Consider the following 14669-nt stretch of genomic DNA (forward strand, 5'->3'; position numbering starts at 1 on the left):
AGGCGCCATCCTTCGGATGAGAGGTAAGACCGAGGTCCTGACTCTCTGTGGTCATTAAAAATCCCAGGGCGTTTCTCGAAAAGAGTAGGAGTGTGACCCTGGCACCCATGCCAAATTTTCCCCTGGCCTCCTAATAATCCTAATAATTCCTGTACTGGCTTCATCACTCTGCTCTCCTCCCCACTGAGAGCTGGTGTGTGGGGAGAGGACTGGAGCATCATCCAGGCGGTGGTGGTGGAAGGGATCCCCATCACCTATAAAGCACTTTGAGTAGAGTGCCCAGATAAGATCTATATAAGTGTAAGGAATCATTCTGTAAAGCGCTTTATGAAGCCATCTTTACAGAAGCTATATAAAATATTTTTTATTATTATTATTATTATAAAGAGTCTTTTTCTTCTGTTAGGCATTGAAAAAAACTCTAGAGTGGCCTTCGGGTATAAAAAGCTGACCACCGATAAGAATCTGATTGATAACCACCTGCTGTGTCAATAATTAACAGCTGGAACACAACCAGAGCCTCCCAGGGGAAGTCCCACCCCCTTAGGGCTCTGAGTGGCTGGAGTGGCTGGAAATACAATGAATGACAGCATTTTTCACCAATCAGACCAGCTTTCTCGAAGCGGTCAGTTCAAAGTTCAGTTCCAATGGTCATATCACTCAGTTTCCTCCAGATCTGGAGATGAGTAAGGTTAACGATTTGTGGATATATTTCTGGTCTAACGGATGCCCCGAACAAGGTAAATACATGGGATTTATTTATTAATTTTTTTGCTTTTGCGGTCGTGTTTGGCTGGGTTATTGATTACTTATCGACGCACTTTGGAAGTCTCCTGAAGTGCGTCATCAGATAAAAAGTGGTATTGTGATCGATTGGCTTGGTGTATTTCGGACCTGGAAACGGTATTGTAAAGCTACGGTTGTCTGTTGGTGAAATGCTGTGAAATTTGAAGTTTGTCTTAAGTAAATAGTGACTTAGTGTGTCAAACGCTCGGTCCCTCGGGCGGTTCCGGGGGGCAGGTGGTAGATTATTATCCAGCCTTAAAATAAGCGCACTAGTAAATAATGTCAAGCTTGTATCAAGACATACTGAGCTCTAGAAAAGAAACAACAGACTACATGAGTTAAAAAAGTAGGAAAAGGACCTGAGCGTTGCTATCACTAATAAGGAATGGGAAAATATGTGCAGAACACAATGAACTTTCATAAATTCAAAAGGATGGCGAGTGTTTTGGTGGAAAACCTACATTTGATTTTTTTATAATTGCAAAAATAAAATTGCCACAGCTTGGAGAGACTGTGATCATGGGGAAGCAGACCATTTCCATGTATGAGTTGGCAGTGTCAGAGAATTCAGCTCTGCTGGGAAGAAGTGTGGTCCTTCATCCAAGACGGTGTTTTGAAATGGCAAAGCCTCGCTCAGTTCTGTACTGGGTAATCTGAGGTTGAGGGAGGGGCTACATACCTATTTCAAATTTGGCAGCTGCCTTATGGGAGGGGTAGGATTATAGACGTGGGAGTTCAGAGGAAGCAGCACCTGAAATCCCTCTTGTTCCTACACTTTGTTGCTCTTTGGTGAAGAGGTGCATCCTCAACCTTGACATTAAAGCAAAAACAAATGCTTGGAACTTTGCCACTTTGATGTGTTTTTGAGTGGATTCCTTCACCAAGCCACTGGTTGTTATGCTCTTACTGAGACATGAGAAATAATACAAAAAAGCCTCACAAATGTCCTGACCTGGATCCTATTAAGAAAATCTGGAAAGTCCACATGGTGTCTGTATGCAATCCCCAAACATCTCGAGAGATCTTGAGCCAGTGTGCAATGTCGGTATACACTTGCTAAAGATGCTTCACAGGTCTGAATACTTATGCATTCCACATATTTCAGTGTTTTTCTTCCTAGTTTTTCCTCACATTTACTGCAACTTGTCTTACAATTAGAAGTCCTCTGTCTGTTTAAAAACTGAATGCATCATTTTGTTATATGACAAAATCATCCACCACAGGAAGGGTCTGAATACTGTACTTGTGCAAAGCTCTGTGTGAAAGCGACATACCCAAAAAGCCCACAGTAGGACGGTGAAGAAAGAGTTCTGCACCGATGCAAGCGGCAGCAAAGCGATATTAATACTATGAGAAGCTAACGGTGGTGTCTGTGCGGCAGCTGACTCGACCAGTAAAAAAAGAGATCCAATTGAAATGCGATGGTGAGAAGTGCAAAACAAAAAGTGTCAACATTCTCGTATTGTGTGAAACGGGAGGCCATGGGGCTAAAAAAAGAGGGAGGAAAAAAACCTTTTAGAGGGAAGGGGACTCTGCACACCTCTCCCTCTCGGCTGCAGAGCGCAGCGGAGAATTCTGCGGCTTTCAAGAGTTAAAGTGGCGCTTGTGTGATGTGAAGTGTCTGTAAATGTGCTGGAGCCCATAATTCACCAATTTCACCGCTAATTACCAGACAAAGGGAGGACGTGGCGCCTGACGTGGGGGGTCTGCGCCTGGGGTGCCCGTCGCTGGCACAGCTGGGAGAGAGCCGTGGCGCGGGACCAGGACGGGAAGGTGGGGAAACACTGGCGGCGAGGGGCTCTCGCCTGGCGCGGGCCCAGAACACATAGCTGGAGGAGCCCCTGTATCGCTCCAGGGGACGGGCACAGCTGCATGGCGGCTGGCTTTGGCACGTGCTTGCAGCCAGCGCAGGGGAAAGCGGGGAACAAGGGTGTCTGTTGCCGTTTATACTGGCATCTGTGCCACCTATCTTTGGCAAAGGCCAGGGACCCAGTTCTCACTGAAACAGGCAAATGGCACAGTGCCTATGCAGAGGCTGGGCACCATCCAAGAGCTCGTTCTTTATGGCCTTTTCCCCTTTTTCTGCCGTTCTCCTTGCATTTCAGTCACTGGAACAAGGAAAGGTTTATTCCACGCTGAGAACAGGCACAACGTTTCGGCTGTGGAGCCTTCTTTGGGTGTGAAGAAGCAGCCACATCTTAAGAAGGCTCCACAGCCGAATAGTTGTCTCTTTTCTTTTCAGGATGGAATTAACTTTTACTTGTTCCTTTGCAGCCTACACATGCTCCCTGCATGAACTATTTCAGTCATTGGTCTGAGGTGGAACAGGGCAGGCATCAACGAATACACTACAATGATTCTGTTCTTAATTTTATTACAATGAAGTCTAGATGCTCCATTGTTGTCATCAGTGTGTGATGCCATGTGATGTGATTGAGCTCAGACATCAAAGGCACACTAAAGCCGTTTCTCACAAAAGTACATATAGCTTGTTCAGAAGTCAGTCCATATGGTGCTCGTTGTCTGAGAGAGGACCACTGACTGCTGGTTGCAATCAGCTCACATAATCACAGATTTGCTCATGCTGTATCAAGGCAAGCCACGATGATAAACGTGTATTCCAGACAAGATGCTTTTGTGATTTGGTTCATGGGGCTTGCTGGAACAGAAGTGATTTCAGCTTCACTATTCTAACACTCTCTCCTCTTAACCTGTTTTAAAATGATTACCAAATGTGGCAGCAATGACTTTTAATACAGCAGTAATCCCCTGCATTTGCTATTGCATGCCAGTAAGGTTCAGATTTGTCAACCAGGGGAAACATTCACTCCTGCAACTTCCAAAGAGCCTACAGCTTTGCAGTGACATCAGCGAGGGAGGGGTGTGGCTGATCTGGAGTGGCGATGGGTGAGGGGGTGTGGCTGGAGTGGAGTGGGTGAGGGGTGAGGGGGGATTTTATTTTATTTGTGGCACAGTGGTTAGCACTGCTACCTGACAGTGCTGGGGCCCTGGGTTCAATTCCAGACCCGGGCTTCTGTCTGTGAGGAGTTTGTATGTTTTTATCTGGGTGCTCTGGTTTCCTCCTACAGTATATAAACATATATACCATAACCTTGAATTAGAAGAAGTGTTGAGAAAATTGATGGACTTCTCCAACTTCCAAAGGAGTTTTTGACTACCTTACCAATACACTTTGTACTCCTAGAGATGTAAATACAGCAACTTGTCAAAACTGCACACAGAATCCGGACAAGCTAGGAAAAACTGGCCTGCCTAAATGATGCATAAAAGACCCTGTCTATTTCTTAATGTGTGCTTCCTTGATAACAGTGTGCCGTGTTGGCAGTAAACAAAGGGCATTGCATTCCCGGGAACTCTTGAGTGAGTGTGGTGACGTAAGGAAGGTGGAAGTGTCACGTGATGTGAATGAAGCACCAGTAGACCTCTGTGGACCACAGCCCTCCTCCTTCCACATGGAGGACAGACCTGTATTTTGTAACAGCAGCAAGACATTTGCGAGATCATTAAGCCACAGAAGGTAGACAAACAGAATAGAAGCGAGATAAAACTGTGTGCCAGGGGGACATGTGAGTTAGATACCAGGAGGGGAAATAAAATGATGCTGTTGCTTTAACTGCCCCCCCCTCCCTTTTATATTCTTTAATACAACCTGAATTTAATAAATATATGCAAATGTGTGCAGCGGTACATGCCTGCTGTAAATCAGGCAGGAGATGAGCTTTGAGCGGTGCGCAGATTGAGGCGGAGAGCTGACCCGGGGTTAATCATTTTTTACTTCTCAATCACATTCAATACAGATGCCTGTGTGTGCCGCGCTTAAGCAGAATGAACTGCGTTGGAGTGTGGCTGCTCGCTCACATGCCCGCTCTCTCTCTCTCTCTCTCTCTCTCTCTCTCTCTCTTGATCTCTGTCACTCCTGTCTCCTCTTTCTCCCTTTCCCCACCCTTGTCGAATTTCTTCCTGTCTTCAGTCACTCTGTTTTTTTTCCCATTACAGCCTTACTGCTATAGTTTCTCCTTCTCTCCCTCATCTTCCCTACTCCTTGGTCCCTCTCTGTTGTCCTCTCTCGCCTATTTTCTGACCCTTTCCTTCTTCCTTATGCTCCCTCCTTCTACAGTTCTTTCTCTCTGACACTCAGCTTGTGCCTCCAAGTCTTTTCTACAGCACTTGTATGCTGCATATTTAACTGACTCTTGTATGTCAGCAAACTCTGCAGTGCCTCTCATGCTTAATTGTGTGGAGCAACCTTTCCATTGAGATCAAGAGACTTGGAAAAGGACAGCTCTTCATTTTGTTCTATATTGGACCCATATTCTTGGGTGGTTCCTATATATACTCAAGGCTTGTTATTAATTATGATTCGTGGACAGCTTTCAATCAAGGGAGCAACTAGACAGATACAATTGCATTGTTAGTATAGAGGAGAAGGCAAATCCCTTTGTTTTATATGTTGTGCAGTATCGGGGCAGGCACGAACCGCTCTATCGGTTTCTATCCTACGTGGATAATGTCATATTCATGTTGTCTTAAGAAACTAAATGGATATTTTTTGGTAAATGCATGTATATTAGGGGTTTGTATGATTATTTTACTGCCTGACCAGAATTACGAGGAAAAGGTGAAACAGGTGGCTTATTTAATAATCCCTGTGGTCTCTTTGGCTTTATGTGAGAGGAAGAATCCTCTCAGAGGGAGGGAAAATGATAACAAACAAAATGTTCTTGCTGCATCATTGGTATTAAATGTGTAATGTGGCCAAAAGAGGGGAAGGAGGGCTAGAGAAATTGTGCAGGGGGGCGCCAGCACTCTCGGAGGCACTGGATTCAGGCTCTGTGTGCTACAGGAGAGAGGGCTCCAGCGCCAACACAGCAAACAGAAATAAATAAACCGGAGGCAAAGCCCCAGCGTTTAGCTGGGAGTTTAGCCCCCTGCCAGAGTGACTGCGTCTGATTATGATCTAGCCTTTCCATTCCAGCAGATTGTGTTTACAGCCGGGCTCTGCCTGGGAGATGTGGTGTGACACTGCCTAATTCCAGGCAATCTCGCGCCCAGCAGTGTGTGAGAGAGGCACCGGCAGGAGGCAGCGAGGGAGAGGGGGAGAGAGGAGAGCCGGAGACAGACGGGGAGAGGAGGGAAGAGGAAAATAATGCAGTGAGGGGAGGTGGGGGGGTGGATCTGGTACAGAGAAGGGGAGTGATTCTGAGGGAGGAAGAAGAAATGACAGGTGGGGCGGAGGAAAAGAGGAGAGGAGGGAAGGAGGTGGGTGACCCCGCACGAAGAAAACAGGACCAGGCAGGTCAGGAGGAGAGCTGGAGCGGAACCGATCCAGGCGGGACAGCGCTTGGAAAAAGAGGCCGTGCTTTTTGAAAGTCTTATCCCGTCGCTTCATTTTCCAACTGGGCCACTTCAATTTCTGACAGACACCTGGATCAAAAGTGTTGTCAGCACGAGATCTTACTTATTGCTTCCTCAGAAAGAAGACCCCAGCCCCTCACCTTCAGACACAGAAAGCAATCTTTTCCCCCTGGCTAACAGAGTTCAAGTTAATGGATTCATTCAGGCAAGGATTATCTTAACAAGGTTGGGGCATAGTATTTTTTCCTGGTCCTGTTTATCATGGACCTTGTCATTTATGGCACAGGTGTTTTTTTAGCAATCAAAGGACTGAAACTTGAGTGTTATAAAAATAACTGACACTAACACTGCAGCATATGGAGTGCTTCTCAGCATGCTCAGAACACAGAACATTGCTCATGTGTCACAAGACAGGTGCAGCTCAAGGAGTTCCAAATAGCCCACCACACTATGTATATGATTGAGAATAAGCAGAACATACTTACAGCAAATGCGATAGGTTTCATTTCTATCTACCTCAGCAGACGTCAAGCACAGTTAATGGTTGAGCATTCTGCTCCACCTATTAGCCATATAACTAACAAGCACAGAATCAGTAATTTGTCTGCTTGACAAGAAAATATTTTAAGCAGAAGGCTCTCTACGTCTATTCACAGTGCAGAAACGGCACCAATCGATAGGTGTGTGGCCAATCTATCTGCAGCCTGGAGAGTGTTATGTAAAATCAGCTTCAAATATGACAGCACAAGATCAGCAAACTTGCATCTTTTCAGTGCTGACTTTGCAATTCTACCCTCGTGCTGTAAGGTAGCATCAACCCTCAAAACTGAACCTTGCCCTCGTAATTCATGGGCACTTTTACGTAAATGGGCAAAAATATACTGTGTTTAGAAAAGTTTTATGAAAAGGCTTTATAAGTGCAATGTGCTAAGGTTAAAGAAGTAGCCTTTGTCAGCATTGCTGTCTTGTTTTGTATCACAATTATGTTTTTGCAGTGTTACTGTTTCTGCTAAAATGTAATTTGTCATGCTAACTGTACCAGCAAAATGAACCTCTGATTACAAGCGTGTTCGAAAGGGAAGTTACAGTATTACAAAACATTACAATTTCTTACTAAGCTTGAGTCTGGTGTAACACTGATAGGCTTCCCCCATTTACTTCCCATTACAGTTTCTTTTGTGGAACATGGAATTGTTTCTCTTTCATGCTTTCCTTCAATCATCAGAAAGATCAATATTAGAAATAATTATTTACCTTATTACAATGCAGAAAACCATAATCCAGTGTCCAACCAACGACAACCCAAGTGGAACACATTTAAGTATATATTTAAATGTATACTCCTTTATAGCGGAAATGTAGATGGGTTTTTAAAAATTCAACAGCTTGACAAACAGAACTAGAAAATGCCATTCTTCATTCATTGCCTCAATTAGATTTTAATCATAATTACCATAATACAATTATAAGGCTTTAAAACACAACAAAGCCAACGGATGTACACTTGAAATGCCGAACATCTATGACTTTCTGATTTAAAATCTACATGTATTTTGGAAAATCAAAAGAAATGAAGAAATACAACATCAGTCCTTGTTTCCTGTAGACAGTGTGCACAGTACAGTATATATACATATCTTAAGTTTCATTTGAACTTTTATAAAAATCTTGGTTTTTCCAAACAGAAATTTTTGTAAGATAAAAACTTGCACAGGATGAAGTACAGTGTGGGAGAAAAGAGAGTTTTCCAAATCCATCCAATCCTCATGTGATTTTTACTCACGAACTTTGAAAATATTTTTTACAGACCGGAAGAAATACACGGCAAACTATAAAAAAACATACCCTCCCCAAAATTCCACTGCCAACTCTTTGTCTTTCTTTTTTTTCTTCCACTTTATTTTTCTTTCCTCTCTCTCTCGGCTTCTTTCTCACAAACTTTCAATTTGTTCTGCTATATCAGCTATGTGGAAAAGGTAAGTCCTGCTAACAGTTTTAATCATAAGTGTGCAAAATGAGTCAGTCCCAGGGAGTTGGAGAGAATGAGGGAGATTTGCATAGAGAAAATTGGTTTCACATGAGGCCAGTGCACCTCTCCACGCTCTGCAGAGCACCGAGAATTAAAATGCAAAGCCTGCTCACTTAAGGAAATCTTCAGCAACAATTGCAGCTTTTTTTCCGGTTTCGGTCTAGTGTTATTCCCTATCTATCTCTTAACTGCTGAAGCCATCCCCACAGAATGAGATTAAAAGCCCTATGCTTCTACCTTAGAAACAAATAAAAATCTATATTCCTGCAGGAAATACTCCAGGACCTTGATGAGAGTCAGCCCATCGTGATTAGATTTTTACTGCTTGTTTTATTTTTTTCCCCTTGATAAGTCAACATTTTCTTTGCATATTGTGCACAAAATGAGGAACACCCAGCTGGAATGGGCAATCTTGGTCACAAGCAGTCTGGGAATGTCCACTTCAAACTCCCCCCTCATTTAGTGGGCGGTTCTGAACGAACAGGGAGTGGTTTTTCACCTTGGGCTCGCCCGTCCTTCAGGAAGAAGTGCAGTCTGGTGATCTTTAAGCCAAGACGTGTCACACATCACTGTAACACAACTACAGGTTTATTCTGTCTGTTCACATTCAGTCAAGTCAGTGCATTCCCATTAATCTAAGAGTCTCCTAGAGAAACTCCGACTTAAGGCACTTCCAGGACATCCAGACCTGGAGGAAGCTCTTCTCTTTCAGCTGAAAGTAAAGTCAGTCAGATAGCAGGCCGAGTTGTACTGGACAGAAACCAGCAGTGTAAAAAGAACTGCACTGGAATTAAAGTTTTAAAACTCATCATGGTGTGAAATGTTACAAAAACACATTGCAAACTTGTAGCAAACCTTGCTGTTTGTTATGTAACATGGACTGAGTTCAGACTACATCTCTTAAGTGTTTGTGTGAGCACTAACATATCAAGCAAAAGCTGTGCGTGAATAGAGTTCTTAACCGAACACAACCCTCACCCCCATTTGTAACTGTATTTTCAGGCTACACTGTCACACTATCGTTAACATTTCTCCCTTTTTGTAGGTAAACGTCCACTGGAATAGTTAGGCGTTAAGCTAAATAAAAAATATTTAGTAGTAAGGAAAGAGAATGTTACAAAACATCCTATGCGTTTTCATTTCATGTAACAATTCTCGTTTTGCTTCGTAAGCTCCTTACAATCCCTAATGCTTTATTTTAAGTCGCATGAAAACACTTTAACAAATGTAATTTGTTACTATTGCATAAGTGGATGCCAGTGCAATGCGGTTTGATAACGGTAAAGGATTTGAACACTACTTACTTTTGTACCTATTTTATTTCAAAATACACTTCCACTTAATCTTCTCAAGTCTTTGTTACAGTCTGAAGTAGTCTATTTAGCTAAGTCTTTCAGGATTTTGAATACATGTGTCTTGTCCCCGGGGGCACAGTGGTACCATAGTTAGCATTGGTGCTTCACAGTGCTGGAGACCTGCGGCAATTCTGGACATGGGGTGCCAGATCTGTGGAGTTTGTATGTTCCCCTGTGGTTTCCTCTCCCAATCCAAAGATGTATTGGTAGGTTTCTTGGCTTACAGGAGAATTGGCCTTTGTGTGAGTGTGCGTGTCCTTGTCTGCCTATTAGAATTTATAGTTGCATATTAAAGAAGGTGCCCTGCAGTGGACTGGCATCCCACCCAGGGTGTACCCTGCCTTGCGCCTGTTGCTTACCAAGATAGGCTCCAGCTCCCCCACAATCCTGAACTGGATGAATCAGAAAATGGATGGATGGTATCTTATCTCCTCATGTTCTCCCCCTTTCAAGATAAGACCAGTTCAGTTCCTTCAAACCCTCAGTGCATGACATGGCTTTAAAACAATGTGATATTGGAAACTTTAATTTAGAAAATCTCAGAACATTGTCCTAGGCACTTATATACATTATTGTAATATGGTAGCTAGAACTGAATACAATCTCAATTAAGTCTTTCTCTCAAAATAATTTCCATGACAGACGTGACAGCCAAACAAAACAATGTCCCAGATATAAAATGGTCATCATATCTCTAGTATAAAACTAAGGAACTGAGACATGATTAAAAATGCATATATATTTTGAATAGCCATTTACTAGGCTGTTCTGTGTTCAGCCCTGGAAAACCTTGTGCTCACTGTATACATTTATAAGATGATGACTGGGCTTTTTAATTCATTAACATCTTTTTTTTCATCACTTGAACAGTCTCTCTTTTACAGAATATGTTGTCAAGGTGAACCATCAAAAAGTACTGGAGAAAAACTACCTGTGATGTAACTGAAACCAAATAGACAAAAAAACAAAAATAAAGACGGTAAACAAGCTAGTTTGAAAGGAGGAGTAAGTAAATAATACTGACAAAATACTTTTGACTATTCTGCAGAAGACCTTGGTAGGCGTTTTGCACCACCTACAGAAAAAAAACCCTTTGAAAAATAAAGTACTTCAGACATTGAACCAAACCATTACGTAGCTGCAATTTAACATTACCCATACTTAAGCACAAAAGAAAAACAGTTTGGTCTGGATGATTTTTTAATTGAGTCTTTTAAAAATTTAAATCATTTAATAAAATCTTAGAATATGTGAACAAAAATACAACTTAAAGAATTACACATTTTTGAAATCATTAACCAAGATTTAATGGTCTAAATCTGTCAGTATGAAACTGCTAAGTATTGACTGTGGCCTCCATGCACATTGATATAATTCTAGCATGGCTGGTGCACAGAGCTGACTGCTATGGGATCTTCTGTCAGTTCCTGCACAGCTGCAGCAGTTTTTTTGTATGGGTGGTGGAGATCAGACACTGTTTTAGCACTGACCAGTCACAGTTGACTCTTGTTAATGTCATCAGCAGGAGGATAGCACTGCAGAAGGTGGTGAAGTCAGTGCAGCTCATTACCGGCTGTGAGTTACCAAACATCCAAAGATCTACTCGGCTAGATGTCTGAAGAAGTCCAGGTCCGTTCTCAAGGACCCCAGTCTTCCCAGTCACAAACTGGTTTCTCTCCTACCGTTCGGTAAATGTACCAAAGCATCCGGTCAAAGTCCAGCAGATTACGGAACAGCTTCTACAATAAGACTGCTAAACAAGCAACCTGCAGGTCCTTTAGCAGATCACCCATAATGGCTACATGGACATACAGTTTTCACTGTATTCTGTTGATAAATAAACTTTGATCTCACAGATGTTCTATTGGACTCGAATGTTGGCTGTAGCATTGTTTTTTTTAGCATTGTAATCCTAGCGCTGTGTGGCCTTGCATTGCCTTGCTGGAACTATCAAATTGGCGTCCAGGGTTGGATAAACTGTCGACTCAATGTATTGCTGAGCAGTGGTGTTGCCCAGAATCTGCATCAAAGCTGAACGTGTGCTGAAGGAGATTCCTCCGCATGTCATCACATTTCCACAACCCCGGTAGTTGGTTTTAACCACACAAATCAGAACAGCATTTACCTCGATCTTTCCACAAAACCTCCATCAGGTCTGTCGAGGGCAAGCCTGCATTCATTGGTGACAAACGCCACTCCGTCTGCTGTCACCTCAAGTATGTTTTGCCCCACAGTAGATGGCAGTCTTCTCTGTTGCCTCTGAATGGTCTCCAAGCATGGGAATCATTGTCATGCATGCAGCTGGCTGCAGAGACTTTCTGCTGATATGTGGGTTATTTCTTCCTGGAATTGCTCATGCTATGATCTCTGCAGTCTAAAAATGATCACACAGATAGATCGGATGAATCTGATGGTCCTGGGTCAGTGTGGCATTCCTGGCTTGTCCCAGGTTTCTGTGGACAAGCCTGGTGAGTGTTGAAGCAGAACATCTCAATTTCCAGGCAACCTTCTCACAAACAGACTGCCTTCAATCATACCAATAGCAGCAGGCATGATTGAAGGCGATCTTCATTACTCATGCAGGGCATGGTGGTATCTTTCACTGTTCTTGCTTTAATTAATATCATGTCTTTTGGAATGGTTATTTATACAGGTTCTTAATCAACTCCTTTTAGCATTGTAATTCAGCTCAAATACAAAACACTGAGCACCTGGTGTTTTTATGAAATAAAGTTGAGCTCATTATTTTGTTATCGCATAGAATTAAATTGATCAAACAACAAATCTACCTGCTATTTAAAATGTAAATAATATTATATACATGCCCCATGACCTGTTAGTGTAAAAAAATTGGATATTGAGTTATTATGCATCTTTAAAAAAAAAACTGTTCTACTAATGCATAATTATTTGCACCAGCATGGTGTTCTTCTGTATGATTTAAAAAAACATTCAGAAAATGATGGTCTTAGTGTAAAACATCTCAACATTTCTTTCACCCTTTATTTAAATCCATAATTTCTTACTTTTTTTCTGTCATTTAAGGACATTTCTTGCCTTTTCATGTTTAAGACCTTTCTGCATTGCAACTTCTCTAAAAGATTCAGTCATGGATAGCACTTTGTGAAAAAGGAACCTATTACAAAACTTTTGCTTAGGGACAAAACATGTCCCTAAGACCTCTCAAACTCTCATTTCTCTCTGAAGCATGACTGGAGAATTGAGGAACATGGTTTCCAAAGAACAAGGCAAGATGCTCCAGCTGGGTCAAAGGTTATCAGCGCCTGGCTATCTGGAGCTGCTGTGCTGCTTTCTTCCATCTCTGCTCCTGCTTTTCTGCAGTGGTAGCGCCATCTACAGGCTGGTGTTGGAAACATCTTGAGAAAAGAAGCTCGTACTGCCCACCCAAAAGCACCTTGTCGTGCTTTCTCATAATGTTTGTCCCATTCCAGGAAAAACATGCAAATCTAGATCTCCAGACTGGATTTCCACATCCAGACCTTACACTCACTCCTTCCCGGGCCATATCATTACACCGTGTCACCCTTCCGCCCCACTCGTGTGCTTATCATCGAGGAAATCCGGAAAGCTAACTCACCTTGACCCCTCCCTCCTCCCAGTGCTACGTAGCTTATTGATCTGAGATCCTTATTAAGCTATTTCTTTACGTATTAGAGATCACCACAATCCACAACTCGGTGCGACAGCGAGCATTCCCCTGCACCTCGGGTCTGATTTATATTCATTTGTCTCCTAGAACAGGTCTGGATGTTGACTGAAGAAATTGTGTGGGCAGGCTGTCCTTTACAGCTAGTCTGGTTTCTACTTCTACTGCTGGTGCAGCTCATCATAATAGTAGGGGTAATTATCAGCAGAAGGTATAAAAAATAGATCAGTTAAACTCTAAGGCTCTGCTTTGTTAAGCTTCAAATAGTGTCACTTTGTTCACTTTAATTTTGTAGCAGCACAAAAAAAACATTTTCTTCCACTCTGTGCCTCAACCGTCAGCAACCAATTATGGCAACATGCGCGCTATATGTTTGCTCAAAACGCGCTACGCTGAGTTGGCTACATTCGTATTTTTACTAGAAGTTGGATCAAAGATCGGTTCCCTCATCAGGTGCAGGTAATGGAGAATCAGTGCACTGGACACTTTCTGCCAGACTGTATTACAGGGTAGTATTCTACAGTTTATTGGCCCTCCCGCAGTCCTAGGAAAAATGAATGCCTAGTGTGGGAAGTGCTAAAACTTCCTCTGTTTCACTGTCCTTTTCTATATTTCTTCTCTTACTGAAATATTCACCCCTCCAACACCTAACTAATCCATTCCAGTCCCAACAGCAGCTCCCAGGTGACCAGCTGCCCCCCCTCACCCCTCTACCACCACCTCCCCATACCTCGCTGACAAAAGGCCTGTCTGTCCCCCGCCTAAATGATTTAAGTTCTAATCAAACATCATTTAGGCTCCATCTCGGAACACTCTCCTGGGGGCCCCTCCCCCGTGGCCCGTTGCCCCAGCAACCACTGTCTCATTTCAGAAGTGTCAGTTCGCATTATTGTCTTCACGCTTCCCTGTGATAACCCGGGCTTGTGCTACACCCCCAGAGAAACTAGCTGTATCAAACCAAGCTCCCTCCCCCAGCCCCGCTCAGCCACACCATCCCTTCGCGCGCGCACACACACACCTCGCCTAACCCCCCCCTCCTACCCAGCTCTCCCCAGCTCTCCTCACACATGCACACTCCCCCTTAGGCTCTCCCTGTAGAGAAATGTGCTGTCATTTCATTTCGACTGATAGGGAAAATCACACACAGATGGTCGGAGATGCGAGCTTCACATAGTCACTTGGCGGTTTTTTTTTTTTGCCATCTTTTTAAAATTCTCCAGCTCTTTCTGCTAAGTAAGGGGTGTGATGCCCGGAGGTAGAGTAGGGCAGGAGCTGGAGCTGAGGGACTGGGACTGACGCAGGGCAGCAGAGGAAACGGGGAGGGAGGGAGACGCTGTGATGGCGGGAGGCTGCACTGGGAGGGAGGGAGAGGCAGCCGGCTGTACTGGGAACGGTGCAGGGATCTGAGATGGGCAGATGTGGAGAGAAGGGGAAAGAACCAATCCTCAGATAACGA

At 43.4% G+C, this 14669-nt stretch overlaps 1 long non-coding RNA gene across 2 annotated transcripts in view; it reads left to right on the plus strand.

Moving 5' to 3' along the window:
• Positions 1–611: 611 nt before the first annotated feature.
• The window catches only part of LOC148641820 (uncharacterized), a 39241-nt gene continuing 25183 nt past the window's right edge, over positions 612–14669 (plus strand). For both annotated transcript variants that reach the window (XR_015929855.1, XR_015929856.1), the window contains exon 1: positions 612–740. This is a non-coding gene — a long non-coding RNA (uncharacterized LOC148641820). The remainder of the gene's footprint in view (positions 741–14669) is intronic.

The sequence above is a fragment of the Lepisosteus platostomus genome, chromosome 24 (genome assembly GCF_059453375.1).
Source record: "Lepisosteus platostomus isolate fLepPlt1 chromosome 24, fLepPlt1.hap1, whole genome shotgun sequence".
Classification (NCBI taxonomy): domain Eukaryota; kingdom Metazoa; phylum Chordata; class Actinopteri; order Semionotiformes; family Lepisosteidae; genus Lepisosteus; species Lepisosteus platostomus.